The following is an 11,285-nucleotide window of genomic DNA, read 5'->3' on the forward strand; positions in this document are numbered from 1 at the left end:
ATGTCTATCAGCTGGGTTGGACTATGACTATATCCCTCAGCTGGGACTGCTCCTTAGCTGGATTGGACTTGTTGCATTAAACAGGTTATGTTTTAGAATATGTTGTAAAATTACTTTTTTTTTTGTTTTATACTTTGTTGACAAATTAATTTCACATTTATGAGACAGCACAAAGGATAATGAGTAGGCAGCTGCACAATTTGATCTATATCTGTGTGCGTGTAACATATATACCCACCCACCCTATGTTTAATGATATTTGATTAAAGAATAATTGGCTAGAGAAATTTATAGAAACGGTGAATTCATAGTTCATAGGAATTAAGTTAATATATGCATTCATACAGTTAATTTTTATCATTTTTATAATATTTTTCCCATTATGGGCGTGAGTGGGGCCTCATGTCTAAGTTTTGCCTAAGGCCTCAGAAAGTCTAGAGCCGCCTCTGCATGCAGGTTGGTTAATTGGCTTCTGTCCAAAAAATAAAAATAAAAAATGGCCCTAGTATATGAATGGGGACCTTGGATTGTGGACTTCTTGAGGGTAGGGACCGATGTGAGTGTGCAATGTACAGGGATAGGGACAATTGTAGACACTCACTCAGGTTGAACTGGATGGACTGGTGTCTTTATTCAACCTTACTAACTATGTAAATATGTAACTACTCGTAAACCAAGGTTTCCGCTGTACTCCTTGAATGGAAATTTGCCCAGCCCTCTACCTTAGATTATTGGAAGAATATTGTCAACAAAATGGTTCAAATGTATAAATTTGCATATGAATCTAGGGGATGTCCAAAAAAAATTCTCCAAAGTATGGGATATTTGGAGTCTAGGAATACTGTCGGATCCTCGGCAACCCCTATATATGCTGTATGCTGGGGGAGAACCACGTGATATTTACTATGCATACTCCAGATACCTTGAAATAAGTCACCTTAGGCTTTGGTTATTATTCACCTTATTATTCTTTGCTTTTTTTTATTATTATTATTTCCAGGTCTGGGTATGCCCAATAGGCTTTGTTTTGTATCTTTCACCTTATATTCTTACAATAAAAAATAAATAAAAAAATAAAAATAAATGGAAAGAACATCATTTCACCAGAAACCGGCCACGACCAGGTGCTCCTCACAACATTTCTGACAGGAGTGAAAAGAATTCTTAGAAGACTTGTCCAAGAGCCGAGGACCAGAAAGACCTGGAATTATCAGGTACAATGGTTTCAAAGAAAACAATAAGTAACGCACTCTGCCGCCACGGCCTGTATGCACGCTCACCACGCAAGACTCCATTGCTGAAGAAAAAGCATGTTGAAGCTTGTTTAAAGTTTGCTGCACAACATTTAGACAAGCCTGTTATATGAGAGGCTTAACTACAACCTTCAGGGCCACGGTGCAAGAAACCATGAAGGTGCCAACCCCCCCACCCCCTTTCTCATGTTCTGCAGTGAACCCCCTCCTCCTGTCTTGAGGCCCCCACATGGTGGTGGAATGCCAGGGTCCAGTCACAAGTGCGACCTTTGAGGCCCTGGTAGTTCTGCCACTGACCTTTCTGTCACTAGGGGCATTTTGGAAGATATAAGGGGCCACTCTGGAGGTACTAAAACAGTACCTTTAGAGTGCCCCCTTACATCCTCCTTAGTGCCCCATTGGGATCAGTGGCAGTAGTGGTGGTGGTGGGAGGGGGGGTGGGATCAGTGGCGGTGGTGATGGAGAGGATGGGATCAGTGGCAGAGGGATGGTGGTGGAGGGATGGGATCAGTGGCAGAGGGATGGTGGGATGGATGGGTTGAGTGGCAGAGGGATGGTGATGGAGGGGAAGGGATTAGGGGAAGAGGGATGGTGGGATGGATGGGATCAGGAGCAGAGGGATGGTAGGATGGAGGGGTTTAGGGGCAGAGGGATGGTGGAGGGGATGGGATCAGGAGCAGAGGGGTGGTGGGAGGATGGGATCAGGGGCAGAGGGATAGTGGGGAGATGGGATCTGGACAGAGGGATGGTGGGATGGAGGGGTTGAGTGGAAGAGGGATGGGATGGTGGTGGAGGGGATGGGAGCAGGGGCAGAGAGATGGTGGGATGGATGGGGTTAGGAGCAGAGGGATGGTAGGATGGATGGGTTTAGGGGCAGAGGAATGGTGGAGGGGATGGGACCAGGAGCAGAGGAATGGTGGAGGAGATGGGATCAGGAGCAGAGGGATGGTAGAATGGATGGGTTTAGGGGCAGAGGAATGGTGGATGGGATGGGAACAGGGGCAGAGGGATAGATGGGACCAGGAGCATAGTGATGGAGGGGGGGGTGAGATCAGGAGCAGAGGGATGGTGGGGAGATGGTGGGATGGATGGGATCAGGGGTGGAGGGATGGTGGGATGGAAAGGGCAGAGGGATGGTGGGAATGGATGGGATCAGGAGCAGAGGGATGGAGGGGGTGGGATCAGGGGCAGAGGGATGGTGGGGAGGTGGGATCAGGGCAGAGGGATGGTGGGGGGTGGGATCAGGCGTAGAGGGATGGATGGTATCAGAAGCAGAGGGATGGTGGGGATGGATGGGATCAGGGGCAGAGGGATGATGACATGGATGGGATCGGGGTAGAGCGATGATGGGATGGATGGGATCAGGGGTGGAGGGATGGTGGGATGGAAAGGGCAGAGGGATGGTGGGCTGGATGGGATCAGGAGCAGAGGGGTGGTGGGAATGGATGGGATCAGGAGCAGAGGGATGGAGGGGGGTGGGATCAGGGGCAGAGGGATGGTGGGGGGATGGGATCAGGGGCAGAGGGATGGTGGGGAGATGGTGGGATGGATGGGATCAGGGGTGGAGGGATGGTGGGATGGAAAGGGCAGAGGGATGGTGGGCTGGATGGGATAAGGAGCAGAGGGGTGGTGGGAATGGATGGGATCAGGAGCAGAGGGATGGAGGGGGTGGGATCAGGGGCAGAGGGATGGTGGGGGGATGGGATCAGGGTTAGAGGGATGGTGGGGGGGTGGGATCAGGGGCAGAGGGATGGTGGGGAGATGGGATCGGGACAGAGGGATGGTGGGATGGAGGGGTTGAGTGGAAGAGGGATGGGATGGTGGTGGAGGGGATGGGAGCAGGGGCAGAGAGATGGTGGGATGGATGGGGTTAGGAGCAGAGGGATGGTAGGATGGATGGGTTTAGGGGCAGAGGAATGGTGGAGGGGATGGGACCAGGAGCAGAGGAATGGTGGAGGAGATGGGATCAGGAGCAGAGGGATGGTAGGATGGATGGGTTTAGGGGCAGAGGAATGGTGGATGGGATGGGAACAGGGGCAGAGGGATGATGGGGGGGTGGGATCGGGGCAGAGGGATGGCGGGATGGATGGGACCAGGAGCATAGTGATGGAGGGGGGGTGGAGATCAGGGGCAGAGGGATGGTGGGGAGATGGTGGGATGGATGGGATCAGGGGTGGAGGGATGGTGGGATGGAAAGGGCAGAGGGATGGTGGGAATGGATGGGATCAGGAGCAGAGGGATGGAGGGGGTGGGATCAGGGGCAGAGGGATGGCGGGGGGATGGGATCAGGGTTAGAGGGATGGTGGGGAGGTGGGATCAGGGCAGAGGGATGGTGGGGGGTGGGATCAGGCGTAGAGGGATGGATGGTATCAGGAGCAGAGGGATGGTGGGGATGGATGGGATCAGGGGCAGAGGGATGATGACACGGATGGGATCGGGGTAGAGCGATGATGGGATGGATGGGATCAGGGGTGGAGGGATGGTGGGATGGAAAGGGCAGAGGGATGGTGGGCTGGATGGGATCAGGAGCAGAGGGGTGGTGGGAATGGATGGGATCAGGAGCAGAGGGATGGAGGGGGGTGGGATCAGGGGCAGAGGGATGGTGGGGGGATGAGATCAGGGGCAGAGGGATGGTGGGGAGATGGTGGGATGGATGGGATCAGGGGTGGAGGTATGGTGGGATGGAAAGGGCAGAGGGATGGTGGGCTGGATGGGATAAGGAGCAGAGGGGTGGTGGGAATCGATGGGATCAGGAGCAGAGGGATGGAGGGGGGTGGGATCAGGGGCAGAGGGATGGTGGGGGGATGGGATCAGGGTTAGAGGGATGGTGGGGGGGTGGGATCAGGGGCAGAGGGATGGTGGGGGGGTGGGATCAGGCGTAGAGGGATGGATGGTATCAGGAGCAGAGGGATGGTGGGGATGGATGGGATCAGGGGCAGAGGGATGATGACATGGATGGGATTGGGGTAGAGCGATGATGGGATGGATGGGATCAGGGGTAGAGGGATGGCGGGATGGATGGGATCAGGAGCAGAGGGATGGTGAGATGGATGGGATCAGGAGCAGAGGGATGGTGGGATGGATGGGATCAGGGGCAGAAGGATGGTGGGGGGATGGTGACACTGGCACTCACCTTCCCTCTGTGTCAGTTGATCCCCCTCCTTACTCAATGCTTTCAGTCTGAACTCACAGTGCCTCCAGTAACACCTCTCCTGACATGCTCAGCTCAGGCGGCGCTCCCTTCCCTCCATACAGTGTACCACTATGTCTGAGACATAATGTCCCAATCATTGCCTAGAAGCGGCGGTGGACGAGCGGGCCCCTACACAGTGGAGGAATGCCAGGGCCCAGTAGCAAGTGCGGCTGCTGTGACCCTGGTAGTTCCGCCACTGGAGAATATAGTCTGGTCAGATGAGACCAAAATTGAACTCTTTGAATGCCATAATACACACCATGTTTAGAGGTCAAATCACCCAAAAACACACCCCCCATACCAACAGTGAGCTTTGGAGGCGGGAAGATCATGGTGGGGTTCAGCATACGGTACTGGTAAACTTCATATCATTGAGCGGATACCTAGTTTTGATACGTACCTGCTTCCGCTTCCGCCTAGTTGATCCCCCCTCTGCCCGCAGTCTTCAGGCACACATAAGCCCCCTGTGCTGCAGGACTATTCACAAAGTGCAGCACGGCATGCCCAGTGGGAAGCCAGATGTGAAATCACAAGGAAACCCAGCCGGCTTCTCACCAGTGGTGGCTGGTGTTTTTTTGTTTTTGGCGGAGCGGCAAACAACCACCCCCAGCACCTCAAACCCACCTACATCAGTGTCCTCCTCTGCCCCCTTCATCCACCAACATCAGTGTCCTCCTCTGTCCCCTTCATCCACCTACATCAGTGTCCTCCTCTGTCCCCTTCATCCACCTACATCAGTGTCCTCCTCTTCCCCCTTTATCCACCTACATCAGTGTCCTCCTCTGCCCCCTTCCTCCACCTACATCAGTGTCCTCCTCTGCCCCCTTCCTCCACCTACATCAGTGTCCTCCTCTGTCCCCTTCATCCACCTATATCAGTGTCCTCATCTGCCCCCTTCATCCACCTACATCAGTGTCCTCCTCTGTCCCCTTCATCCACCTACATCAGTGTCCTTCTCTGCCCCCTTCATCCACCTACATCAGTGTCCTCCTCTGCCCCCTTCATCCACCCACATCAGTGTCCTTCTCTGTCCCCTTCATCCACCTACATCAGTGTCCTTCTCTGCCCCCTTCATCCACCTACATCAGTGTCCTCCTCTGCCCCCTTCATCCACCTACATCAGTGTCCTCCTCTGCACCCTTCATCCACCAACATCAGTGTCCTCCTCTGCCCCCTTCATCCACCTACATCAGTGTCCTTCTCTGTCCCCTTCATCCACCTACATCAGTGTCCTCCTCTGCCCTCTTCATCCACCTACACCAGTGTCCTCCTCTGCCCCCTTCATCCACCAACATCAGTGTCCTCCTCTGCCCCCTTCATCCACCTACATCAGTGTCCTTCTCTGTCCCCTTCATTCACCTACATCAGTGTCCTCCTCTGCCCCCTTCATCCACCTACATCAGTGTCCTTCTCTGTCCCCTTCATTCACCTACATCAGTGTCCTCCTCTGCCCCCTTCATCCACCTACATCAGTGTCCTTCTCTGTCCCCTTCATTCACCTACATCAGTGTCCTCCTCTGCCCCCTTCATCCACCTACATCAGTGTCCTTCTCTGTCCCCTTCATTCACCTACATCAGTGTCCTCCTCTGCCCCCTTCCTCCACCTACATCAGTGTCCTCCTCTGCACCCTTCATCCACCTACATCAGTGTCCTCCTCTGCCCCCTTCCTCCACCTACATCAGTGTCCTCCTCTGCACCCTTCATCCACCTACATCAGTGTCCTTCTCTGTCCCCTTCATTCATCTACATCAGTGTCCTCCTCTGCCCCCTTCCTCCACCTACATCAGTGTCCTCCTCTGCACCCTTCATCCACCTACATCAGTGTCCTTCTCTGTCCCCTTCATTCATCTACATCAGTGTCCTCCTCTGTCCCCTTCATCCACCTACATCAGTGTCCTTCTCTGTCCCCTTCATCCACCTACATCAGTGTCCTCCTCTGCCCCCTTCCTCCACCTACATCAGTGTCCTCCTCTGCCCCCTTCATCCACCAACATCAGTGTCTTCCTCTGTCCCCTTCATCCACCTACATCAGTGTCCTCCTCTGCCCCCTTCATCCACCTACATCAGTGTCCTCCTCTGCCCCCTTCATCCACCTACATCAGTGTCCTCCTCTGCCCCCTTCATCCACCTACATCAGTGTCCTCCTCTGCCCCCTTCATCCACCTACATCAGTGTCCTCCTCTGCACCCTTCATCCACCTACATCATTGTCCTCCTCTGCCCCCTTCCTCCACCTACATCAGTGTCCTCCTCTGCCCCCTTCCTCCACCTACATCAGTGTCCTCCTCTGCCCCCTTCATCCACCTACATCAGTGTCCTTCTCTGTCCCCTTCATTCACCTACATCAGTGTCCTCCTCTGCCCCCTTCATCCACCTACATCAGTGTCCTTCTCTGTCCCCTTCATTCACCTACATCAGTGTCCTCCTCTGCCCCCTTCATCCACCCACATCAGTGTCCTTCTCTGTCCCCTTCATTCACCTACATCAGTGTCCTCCTCTGCCCCCTTCCTCCACCTACATCAGTGTCCTCCTCTGCACCCTTCATCCACCTACATCAGTGTCCTTCTCTGTCCCCTTCATTCATCTACATCAGTGTCCTCCTCTGCCCCCTTCCTCCACCTACATCAGTGTCCTCCTCTGCACCCTTCATCCACCTACATCAGTGTCCTTCTCTGTCCCCTTCATTCATCTACATCAGTGTCCTCCTCTGTCCCCTTCATCCACCTACATCAGTGTCCTTCTCTGTCCCCTTCATCCACCTACATCAGTGTCCTCCTCTGCCCCCTTCCTCCACCTACATCAGTGTCCTCCTCTGCCCCCTTCATCCACCAACATCAGTGTCCTCCTCTGTCCCCTTCATCCACCTACATCAGTGTTCTCCTCTGCCCCCTTCATCCACCTACATCAGTGTCTTCCTCTGTCCCCTTCATCCACCTACATCAGTGTCCTCCTCTGCCCCCTTCCTCCACCTACATCAGTGTCCTCCTCTGCCCCCTTCCTCCACCTACATCAGTGTCCTCCTCTGCCCCCTTCATCCACCTACATCAGTGTCCTCCTCTGCCCCCTTCATCCACCTACATCAGTGTCCTCCTCTGCCCCCTTCATCCACCTACATCAGTGTCCTCCTCTGCCCCCTTAATCCACCTACATCAGTGTCCTCCTCTGCACCCTTCATCCACCTACATCATTGTCCTCCTCTGCCCCCTTCCTCCACCAACATCAGTGTCCTCCTCTGCCCCCTTCCTCCACCTACATCAGTGTCCTCCTCTGTCCCCTTCATCCACCTACATCAGTGTCCTCCTCTGTCCCCTTCATCCACCTACATCAGTGTCCTCCTCTGCCCCCTTCATCCACCTACATCAGTGTCCTCCTCTGCCCCCTTCCTCCACCTACATCAGTGTCCTCCTCTGCCCCCTTCCTCCGCCTACATCACATTCCTCCTCTTCCTCCTTCATCCACCTACATCAGTGTCCTCCTCTGCCCCCTTCATCCACCTACATCAGTGTCCTCCTCTGTCCCCTTCATCCACCTACAACAGTGTTCTTCTCTGCCCCCTTCATCCACCTACATCAGTGTCCTTCTCTGCCCCCTTCATCCACCTACATCAGTGTCCTCCTCTATCCCCTTCATCCACCTACATCAGTGTCCTCCTCTGTCCCCTTCATCCACCTACATCAGTGTCCTCCTCTGTCCCCTTCCTCCACCTACATCAGTGTCCTCCTCTGTCCCCTTCATCCTCCTACATCAGTGTCCTCCTCTGTCCCCTTCATCCACCTACATCAGTGTCCTCCTCTGTCCCCTTCCTCCACCTACATCAGTGTCCTCCTCTGTCCCCTTCATCCACCTACATCAGTGTCCTCCTCTGTCCCCTTCATCCTCCTACATCAGTGTCCTCCTCTGCCCCCTTCATCCACCTACATCAGTGTCCTCCTCTGTCCCCTTCATCCACCTATATCAGTGTCCTCCTCTGCCCCCTTCATCCACCTACAACAGTGTTCTTCTCTGCCCCCTTCATCCACCTAAATCAGTGTCCTTCTCTGCCCCCTCCATCCACCTACATCAGTGTCCTCCTCTGCACCCTTCATCCACCTACATCAGTGTCCTTCTCTGTCCCCTTCATTCATCTACATCAGTGTCCTCCTCTGCCCCCTTCCTCCACCTACATCAGTGTCCTCCTCTGCACCCTTCATCCACCTACATCAGTGTCCTTCTCTGTCCCCTTCATTCATCTACATCAGTGTCCTCCTCTGTCCCCTTCATCCACCTACATCAGTGTCCTTCTCTGTCCCCTTCATCCACCTACATCAGTGTCCTCCTCTGCCCCCTTCCTCCACCTACATCAGTGTCCTCCTCTGCCCCCTTCATCCACCAACATCAGTGTCTTCCTCTGTCCCCTTCATCCACCTACATCAGTGTTCTCCTCTGCCCCCTTCATCCACCTATATCAGTGTCCTCCTCTGCCCCCTTCATCCACCTACATCAGTGTCCTTCTCTGTCCCCTTCCTCCACCTACATCAGTGTCCTCCTCTGCCCCCTTCATCCACCTACATCAGTGTCCTCCTCTGCACCCTTCATCCACCTACATCATTGTCCTCCTCTGCCCCCTTCCTCCACCTACATCAGTGTCCTCCTCTGTCCCCTTCATCCACCTACATCAGTGTCCTCCTCTGTCCCCTTCATCCACCTACATCAGTGTCCTCCTCTGTCCCCTTCATCCACCTATATCAGTGTCCTCCTCTGCCCCCTTCCTCCACCTACATCACATTCCTCCTCTTCCTCCTTCATCCACCTACATCAGTGTCCTCCTCTGCCACCTTCATCCACCTACATCAGTGTCCTCCTCTGTCCCCTTCATCCACCTACATCAGTGTCCTCCTCTGTCCCCTTCATCCACCTACAACAGTGTTCTTCTCTGCCCCCTTCATCCACCTACATCAGTGTCCTCCTCTGCCCCCTTCATCCACCTATATCAGTGTCCTCCTCTGTCCCCTTCATCCACCTACATCAGTGTCCTCCTCTGCCCCCTTCATCCACCTACATCAGTGTCCTCCTCTATCCCCTTCATCCACCTACATCAGTGTCCTCCTCTGCCCCCTTCATCCACCTACATCAGTGTCCTCCTCTGTCCCCTTCATCCACCTATATCAGTGTCCTCCTCTGCCCCCTTCATCCACCTACAACAGTGTTCTTCTCTGCCCCCTTCATCCACCTAAATCAGTGTCCTTCTCTGCCCCCTTCATCCACCTACATCAGTGTCCTTCTCTGTCCCCTTCATCCACCTACAACAGTGTTCTTCTCTGCCCCCTTCATCCACCTACAACAGTGTTCTTCTCTATCCCCTTCATCCACCTACATCAGTGTCCTCCTCTGTCCCCTTCATCCACCTACATCAGTGTCCTCCTCTGTCCCCTTCATCCACCTACATCAGTGTCCTCCTCTGCACCCTTCATCCACCTACATCAGTGTCCTCCTCTGTCCCCTTCATCCACCTACATCAGTGTCCTCCTCTGTCCCCTTCCTCCATCTACATCAGTGTCCTCCTCTTCCTCCTTCACAGTAGAGTCCTCATCTGTCCCCCTAGATCTCCACATCAGTATCCTCTGCCCGCTTTACCACCTCCCCCCCCCCCCCCCCCCCCACAGTAGTGTGAGTGTCCTCCTCTGCCCCTTTTATATTACCATCCTCACATGATGAGTGTGCTGTGGCAACTGGCAAGGCCCTGCCGCCGAGTGTCTTCCATTCAAAAAATGTGCATGCGCCCGCCCAGCCAAAAATGGGTGAGCTTTCCTGAGCTCGGCAGGCTGCGCAGTTACCCTGTCGTCCCGCATGCCATCTTTTTTTATGGGCGCCACTAGGGTTGCCACCTTTTCTTCAAGTCAAACCCGAACACTTTAGCAGCGCACACCAATTTTTTTTTTTTTAATATTATAAACTATATATATATTGTTATTAAATAACATTTCTAATCATATTAAATTAATAACAAGAGCCCCCTTTACATCAGAGTCTGCAGAGTTCCCCTTTTACATCTGAACTCGGAGAGTTCCTTTTCACTGTAAGGGGGGACTCTGCAGACTCTGATGATAAGGAGAACTCTGGGGACTCTGACATAAGGGATCCTCGGGGAACCCGGATTTAAGGAGGAACACTGAGAACTCTGATGTATGGAGAGGAAACACTGTGGCCTCTGGTGTAAAGGGGAAATCTGATGTAAGGGGTTCTCTGAGAACCCTGATATACCTTAGTGTACTCTCTCAGAGGCAGGAGAGAGAAGGGTGAGACTTTAGTCACAGACTGGAATGGATGGTGAGCTCACTCACCCCCTTGGCAATCAGCACCTCTCATACAGATGTATCTGAGACTGCTGGACTTCAAATTTCCAGCCCCCATTTTTCTTTTCTGAAGTACAGTGCCCATGATTGGAGTGTGGGCAGACACAGAGGGGTAGGGGGTGGGGGGGGGGGAGAGGTGCAGATCGAGCCCTCTCTCCTCTCCCATCTGTGTGTGTGTTTGGGGGGGTTGTTAGTGCTGGCTTTGGGCATAGGGTTGCCACCTTTTCTTCAAGACAAACCCGAACACTTTAGCGGCGCACGGCAATTTTTTTTATAGTGTAAACTATATATATATTTTGCTATTTAATAACATTTCTAATCATATGAAGTTAAGAACAAGAGTCCCCCTTTACATTAGAATCCACAGAGTTCCCCTTGTACATCTGAACTCGCAGAGTTCCCTTTCACTGTAAGGGGGGACTCTGATGTAAGGGAGAACTCTAACATAAGGGATGCTCTAGGAACCCTGATTTAAGGGGGGACCCTGAGAACTCTGATGTACGGAGA

The sequence above is a fragment of the Lithobates pipiens genome, unplaced genomic scaffold, assembly GCF_037356315.1.
Source record: "Lithobates pipiens isolate NorthernLeopardFrog02 unplaced genomic scaffold, aLitPip1_a1.2 Scaffold_24, whole genome shotgun sequence".
NCBI lineage: Eukaryota > Metazoa > Chordata > Amphibia > Anura > Ranidae > Lithobates > Lithobates pipiens.